The following is an 8,186-nucleotide window of genomic DNA, read 5'->3' as shown; positions in this document are numbered from 1 at the left end:
AGATCCAATCATAGTCATACCCAATATAAATTAACAGTGATGAATGCAAATGACGGCTGTGCTCTCTAGCTAGTGCTTTTTAATAAGAGGGTGATGACTCAACATAAAAGTAAATGGATAGGCCCTTCGCAGAGGGAAGCGGGGATTTGTAGAGGTGCCAGAGCTTGGTTTTGCAATAGAGATAAATTGTATTTTGAGCGGTATACTTTCATTGTCAACGTAACAACTAAGAGATGGCGATATCTTCCATGCTAAACATATTATAGGCGGTTCCCAAACAGAATGGTAAAGTTTATACTCCCCCTCCACCAACAAGCATCAATCCATGGCTTGCTCGAAACAACGAGTGCCTCCAACATACATCAGGTCCCAGGGGGAGTTTTGTTTGCAATTAATTTTGATTTGGTTTGCATAAAGCATGGGCCTGGGCATCCCGGTGACCAGCCATTTATCTCGTGAGTGAGGAGCGGAGACCACTCCTTTTGAGAATAACCCGCCTAACACGGAAGATAAGGACAACCTTGGTTGATACATGAGCTATTCAAGCATACAAAACAGAATGCTTATTTGAAGGTTTAGAGTTTGGCACATACAAATTTACTTGGAACGGCAGGTAGATACCGCATATAGGAAGGTATAGTGGACTCATCTGGAATAACTTTGGGGTTTAAGGGATTGGATGCACAAGCAGTATTCCCGCTTAGTATAAGTGAAGGTTAGCAAAAGACTGGTAAGCGACCAACTAGAGAGCGACAACAGCCATGTACATGCATTAAAATTAATAAACATTGGATGCGAGCATGAGTAGGATATAATCCACCATGAACATAAATATCGTGAAGGCTATGTTGATTTTGTTTCAACTACATGCGTGAACATGTGCCAAGTCAAGTCACTTAAATCATTCAAAGGAGGATACCACCCTATCATACCACATCATAATAATCTCAATAGCATATTGGCACACAAGGTAAACCATTATAACTCATAGCTAATCAAGCATGGCACAAGCAACTACGATCTCTAATTGTCATTGCAAACATGTTTATTCATAATAAGCTGAATCAAGAACGAGGGACTCATCATATTTACAAAAACAAAAGAGGTCGAGTTCATATCAGCTTTTCTCATCTCAGTCAGTCCATCATATATCATCATAATTGCCTTTCACTTGCACGACCGAACGGTGTGAATAATAATAAGAGTGTACGTGCATTGGACTAAGCTGGAATCTGCAAGCATTCAATAAACAGGAGAAAACAAGGCAATATGGGCTCTTGGTTAAATTAACAATAAGGCATATAACAGCCACTTCAACAATTTAATTATGGTCTTCTCCTACTGACCCCCAAAGAAAAGAAAAGAATTAGAACTATTTACACGGGAAAACTCCCAACAAGCAGAAGGAGAACGGGAAATATTTTTGGATTTTCTTTTTAATTATTACTACTACAGCAGATAAATAAACTACTACTAATTTTTTGTTTTTTCTTAAGGTTTAACAAACAAACAAGAAGAAAGCAGGAAAAAGAAAATAAACTCGCATGGATATTACAGTGAAAAATTATGACACCGACATCTAGTAATGAGTGTGTGTCAACATAAATGTAATGTCGGTGAGAAATACATACCCCCCCCCCCCCAAGCTTAGGCTTTTGGCCTAAGTTGGTCTATTGCCAGGGATAGCCTAGCGGATACCCGTAAGTGTAGCTGGGGTCGTACTGCGATGAAGAATAGTTGGGATCATACTGATGTGCAGCGGTTATCGCCTGCTGAGCTGCAGCGTGTAGTCGAGCTACCTCCGCTCTCCTCTCGTACTCTTCTGTCTCCTCTTTGGTAATAACATATCTTTTTTTTGTCTGTGAATCAAAGAAGGCAGGAGCAGGGAGAGTAATACCGAAAACACGTCGTTTATCAAAAATTAAACGATATAAGAGAGGTGATTCAGGCCTCTCGACAAACTGGTGCGAATCCATAGAGTCATAATCTAAATATGCAGGAGGCAACTCCGTATCACCCTCATGAATGTCTATCTCAAAAAAATGAGCTAAGCGGGTTGCATAAATTCCTCCAAAGAAATCTCCATTATGTCTATTATGATGCAACCTACGAGCTACAATGGCTCCCATATGATAAGATTGGTCCCCTAACACAGCACTCCTAAGAATGCTAAGATCAGGGACACACATGTGACATGCTTCATCCTTAGCATTTATGCACCTACCGATGAAGAGAGCAAAATAATGTATAGCAGGAAAGTGAATGCTCCCTATGGTAGCCTGCGTTATATCTCTAGATTCCCCCACTGTTATACTAGTAAGAAAGTTTCTAAATTCAGATTTAGGGGGATCCCTAACACTACCCCATGATGGAAGTTTGCAAGAAGAAGTGAAATCCTCTAAGTCCATGGTATAAGATTTGTCATAGAGATCAAACATGACTGAAGAAGAATTACGCGAAGATGAATACTCAAACCTCCTCACAAATGAACTTGTGAGATCATGATACTGGGGGCATTTGTTAGCCTCAAAATCCTCAAGACCGGCATTGAGCGCAAATATGCTTTGAATTCTTCTTTAATTTCCGCACGGTCCATAAAATTTTCCGACGGCCATTCGCAAGGCCGTACTGGAGCGTCTCTTGGTGGATCCTCGTCAGCATCGCGCATAGCAATCCTGGGTCCTTGCTTCTTAGAGGAACCACCTTGGAACATCTTCCTAAGCATATTGTTTTTTCTCTGAAAAATTCTGAAATTTTTAGTAACTTCAAAATAAAAGTAAACCAAACTCAATAATATTGATAGCAACTACTCCTACAAGTGCCTAGGGCCTATATCATGCATTAGAACTACTTGCAACCATATAAATTTGACATGCAAGCTCAAGAACATGGTTACCTATGCATCACAAATTTGCAAAGAATAAAGCACTAGAACAAAAACTAATTAGACCAATGGAGGAGTCGCATACCAAGGAACAATCTCCCCAAGCAGTTTTGCAAGAGGTGCTTTGAGCAAGGAGATCAAAAATCATAGCAAAAGTGGCTGGAACTCGTGCTTGAGTTGGTTTTTCGGGTTTGTGTGAGATAGAGGAAGAAGATGGGTGCTGGGATGAGTGGAGGAGGGCCACCATGGGCCCACGAGGCAGGGGGCACGCCCTAGAGGGGGGGCACGCCCACCACCCTCGTGGTCAGGTGGCAGCTCCTCCCGCGGTAATTTTTGCACAGTAAATCCTCAAATATTCCCGAAAAAATCATATTAAATTGGCATGGCATTCTGAGGACTTTTATTTTCGGGATATTTTTATATTGCACGGATAAGTCAGGAAACAGACAGAAAAATACTATTTTTACTTTTATTTAATATAAATAACGGAAAGTAAAAGTGGGGTACAGAAGGTTGTGCTTCTAGTTTCATCCATCTCATGCTCATCAAAAAGAATCCACTAACAAGGTTGATCAAGTCTTGTTAACAAACTCATTCCGATAATCATGAAACTGGAGAAATTTCGAATAACACTAAGTTATCTCAACGGGGATATGCACATCCCCAATAATAAGTATATCATATTTCTTTTTGACAGTAGGAAGAGGAAATTCAAAGCCTCCAATTATAATCGATGGAATTTTTCCAATGGAGTTGATACTCTGAACTTGAGGTTGTTTCCTCGGAAAGTGTACCGTATGCTCATTACCATTAACATGAAAAGTGACATTGCCTTTGTTGCAATCAATAACAGCCCCTGCAGTATTAAGAAAAGGTCTTCCAAGAATAATAGACATACTATCATCCTCGAGAATATCAAGTATAACAAAGTCCGTTAAAATAGTAACGTTTGCAACCACAACAGGCACATCCTCACAAATACCGACAGGTATAGCAGTTGATTTATCAGCCATTTGCAAAGATATTTCAGTAGGTGTCAACTTATTCAAGTCAAGTCTACGATATAAAGAGAGAGGCATAACACTAACACCAGCTCCAAGATCACATAAAGCAGTTTTAATATAATTTCTTTTAATGGAGCAAGATATAGTAGGTACTCCTGGATCTCCAAGTTTCTTTGGTATTCCACCCTTAAAAGTATAATTAGCAAGCATGGTGGAAATTCAGCTTCCGGTATCTTTCTTTTATTAGTAATGATATCCTTCATATATTTAGCATAAGGATTTGTTTTGAGCACATCAGTTAATCGCATACGCAAAAAGATAGGCCTAATCATTTCAGCAAAGTGCTCAAAATCCTCATCATCCTTTTTCTTGGATGGTTTTGGAGGAAAAGGCATGGGTTTCTGAACCCAAGGTTCCCTTTCTTTACCATGTTTCCTAGAAACAAAGTCTCTTTTATCACAATGTTGATTCTTTGATTGTGGGTTATCAAGATCAATAGCAGGTTCAACTTCTACATCCTTATCATTACTAGGTTGAGCATCATCATGAACATCATTATTAATATTTTCATTAGGTTCATGTTCATTACCAGATTGTCTTTCAGCATCAGACATAGATATATCATTTGGATTATCAGGTGGTTCAGCAATAGGTTCACTGGAAGTTTGCACAGTTCTATCATTTTTCTTCTTCTTCTTTTTAGAAGAACTAGGAACATCAATATTATTTCTTTGAGAATCTTGCTCGATTCTCTTAGGGTGGCCTTCAGGATACAAAGGTTCCTGAGTCATTCTACCAGTTCTAGTAGCCACTCTAACAGCATAATCATTTTTCTTACTATTCATTTCATCAAGCACTTCTTTTTGAGCTTTAAGCACTTGTTCTACTTGAGTGGTAACCATAGAAGCATGTTTGCTAACAAGTTTAAGTTCACCTTTAATATTAGCCATATAATCACCCAAGCGTCTAATCATATAAGCATTTTTTTAATTGTCTACCAAAATAAGCATTGAAGTCATCTTGCTTAAACATAAAGTTATCAAACTCATCCAAGCACTGACTAGCAATTTTAGTAGGAGGGACTTCAGCTTTATCATATCTATAGAGATAATTTACCTTTACTACTTGTGTCGGGATATCGAGATCAGGAGGTTCTTCAGTAAATAAAGAATTGAGATCATATGTTTCTTCAACAGGCGGTGAATTAAGACCATGTATTTCTTCAATAGGAGGTAAATTCTTAACATCTTCAGCTTTAATACCTTTTTCTTCCATAGATTTCTTTGCCTCTTGCATATCTTCGGGACTGAGGAATAGAACACCTCTCTTCCTCGGAGTTGGTTTAAGAATAGGCTCAGTAATTGGAGCAGGAGGTGGCTCAGGAGGTGCCCAATTATTTTGATTTGTCAACATATTATTCAATAGAATTTTAGCTTCATCCAGTGTTCTTTCCCTGAAAAGAGAACCAGCACAACTATCCAGGTAATCTCTGGAAGCATCGATTAGTCCATTATAAAAGATATCAAGTATTTCAGGTTTCTTAAGAGGATGATCAGGCAAAGCATTAAGTAACTTGTGAAGCCTCCCCCAAGCTTGTGGGAGACTCTCTTCTTTAATTTGCACGAAGTTGTATATTTCCCTCAAAGCAGCTTGTTTCTTATGAGCAGGGAAATATTTAGCAGAGAAGTAATAAATCATATCCTGGGGACTACGCACACAACAAGGATCAAGAGAATTAAACCATATCTTAGCATCACCCTTTAATGAGAACGGAAATATTTTGAGTATATAGAAGTAACGCGATCTCTCATCATTAGTGAACAGGGCAGCTATATCATTTAACTTAGTAAGATGTGCCACAACAGTTTCAGATTCATAGCCATAAAACGGGTCAGATTCCACCAAAGTAATTATATCAGGATCAACAGAGAATTCATAATCCTTATCAGGAACACATATAGGTGAAGTAGCAAAAGCAGGGTCAGGTTTCATTTTATCTCTAAGTGATTATTTGTTACATTTAACTAATAACCTCTTAAGCTCATATCTATCTTTGCAAGCTAAAATAGCGGCAGAAGATTCCATATCAAAAAGATAGACCTCAGGAATAACAGGCATATTTTCATCATCACTTTCATCATTGTATTCAGATTCAATAATTTCTTTTTCTCTAGCCCTAGCAATTTGTTCATCAAGAAATTCACCAAGGGGCACAGTTGTATCAGGCATAGAAGCAGTTTCATCATAAGTATCATGCATACCAGAAGTGGCATCATCAATAACATGCGACATATCAGAACGAATAGCGGAAGTAGGTGTAGGTGTCACAAACTTACTCATAACAGAAGGTGAATCAAGTGCAGATCTAGATGGCAGTTCCTTACCTCCCCTCGTAGTTGAGGGATAGATCTTGGTTTTTGGATATCTCAAGCTCTTCATAGTGTCCAGCAGATATAAATACCAAGTGACTCAAAGAATAGAGCTATGCTCCCCGGCAACGGCGCCAGAAATTTTTCTTGATAACCCACAAGTATAGGGGATCGCAACAGCTTTCGAGGGTAGAGTACTCAACCCAAATTTATTGATTAGACACAAGGGGAGCCAAAGAGTATTCTCAAGTATTAGCAGCTGAGTTGTCAATTCAACCACACCTGGAAACTTAGTATCTGCAGCAAAGTGTTTAGTAGCAAAGTAATATGATAGTGGTGGTAGCAGCAACAAAAATAAAGACAGCAAAAGTAATGTTTTTGGTATTTTGTAGTGATTGTAACAGTAGCAGCGGGAAAGTAAATAAGCGTAAACCAGTATATGGAAAACTCGTAGGCACCGGATCAGTGATGGATAATTATGCCGGATGCGGTTCATCAGGTAACAGTCATAACATAGGGTGACACAGAACTAGCTCCAATTCATCAATGTAATGTAGGCATGTATTCCATATATAGTCATACGTGCTTATGGAAAAGAACTTTCATGACATCTTTTGTCATACCCTCCCGTGGCAGCGGGGTCCTATTGGAAACTAAGGGATATTAAGGCCTCCTTTTAATAGAGAACCGGAACAAAGCATTAGCACATAGTGAATACATGACCTCCTCAAACTATGGTCATCACCAGGAGTGGTCCCGATTATTGTCACTTCGGGGTTGCCGGATCATAACACATAGTAGGTGACTATAGACTTGCAAGATAGGATCAAGAACTCACATATATTCATGAAAGCATAATAGGTTCAGATCTAAAATCATGGCACTCGGGCCCTAGTGACAATCATTAAGCATAGCAAAGCCATAGCAACATCAATCTCAGAACATAATGGATACTAGGGATCAAACCCTAACAAAACTAACTTGATTACATGATAAATCTCATCCAACCCATCACCGTCCAGCAAGCCTACGATGGAATTACTCACGCACGGCGGTGAGCATCATGAAATTGGTGATGGAGGATGGTTGATGATGACGACGGCGACGAATCCCCTCTCCGGAGCCCCGAACGGACTCCAGATCAGCCCTCCCGAGAGGTTTTAGGGCTTGGCGGCGGCTCCGTATCGTAAAACGCGGTGATTTCTTCTCTCTGATTTTTTTCTCTCCGAAAGCACATATATAGAGTTGGAGTTGGCGTCGGAGGGCATCCAGGGGGCCCACGAGGTAGGGGGTGCGCCCTAGGAGGGGCGCCCCCCACCCTCTTGAGAAGGGTGTGGGCCCCCTGGTCTTCATCTTTGGCGAGGATTTTTTATTGTTTTTTCTAAGATGTTCCGTGAAGTTTTAGGTCATTCCGAGAATATTTGTTTTCTGCACATAAAACAACACCATGGCAATTCTGCTGAAAACAGCGTCAGTCCGGGTTAGTTCCATTCAAATCATACAAGTTAGAGTCCAAAACAAGGGCAAAAGTGTTTGGAAAAGTAGATACGATGGAGACGTATCATGTGCCCGCGGCGCGCACGCACGCGTCCGGCCACCTCCTGTCTGTCTGCCTCACTCCCCCGTCGACCTGGACGCCCTGGACGACGCCACGCGCCGCCCCGCACCTCTCTCTCTCTCTCTCGTGGCCTCCCCTCCTCTCCCTCACTCTCTCGCTCGTATGCCCAAGCGCTGTCGTTGCCGCCGCTCGCCGTTGTCATAGCTACTGCCACCCTCTCGCCTCTCCGACAAGTCGAACAGCTCTGCGTCGTCGTCCTCGTCCACTCTGTCAAGCCACGCGTCGCCAGACGCCCCATGGAGCCGTCACCGCTGTCGTCTTCATCATCAGCCGCCGGAGATCGCCACCGACATCCCTTCGCCTCCAAGCCG

Source organism: Triticum aestivum, chromosome 7A (assembly GCF_018294505.1).
Source record: "Triticum aestivum cultivar Chinese Spring chromosome 7A, IWGSC CS RefSeq v2.1, whole genome shotgun sequence".
Lineage (NCBI taxonomy): Eukaryota > Viridiplantae > Streptophyta > Magnoliopsida > Poales > Poaceae > Triticum > Triticum aestivum.
The sequence above is the reverse complement of the archived record's forward strand: the minus strand, read 5'-3'. Positions refer to the sequence as shown.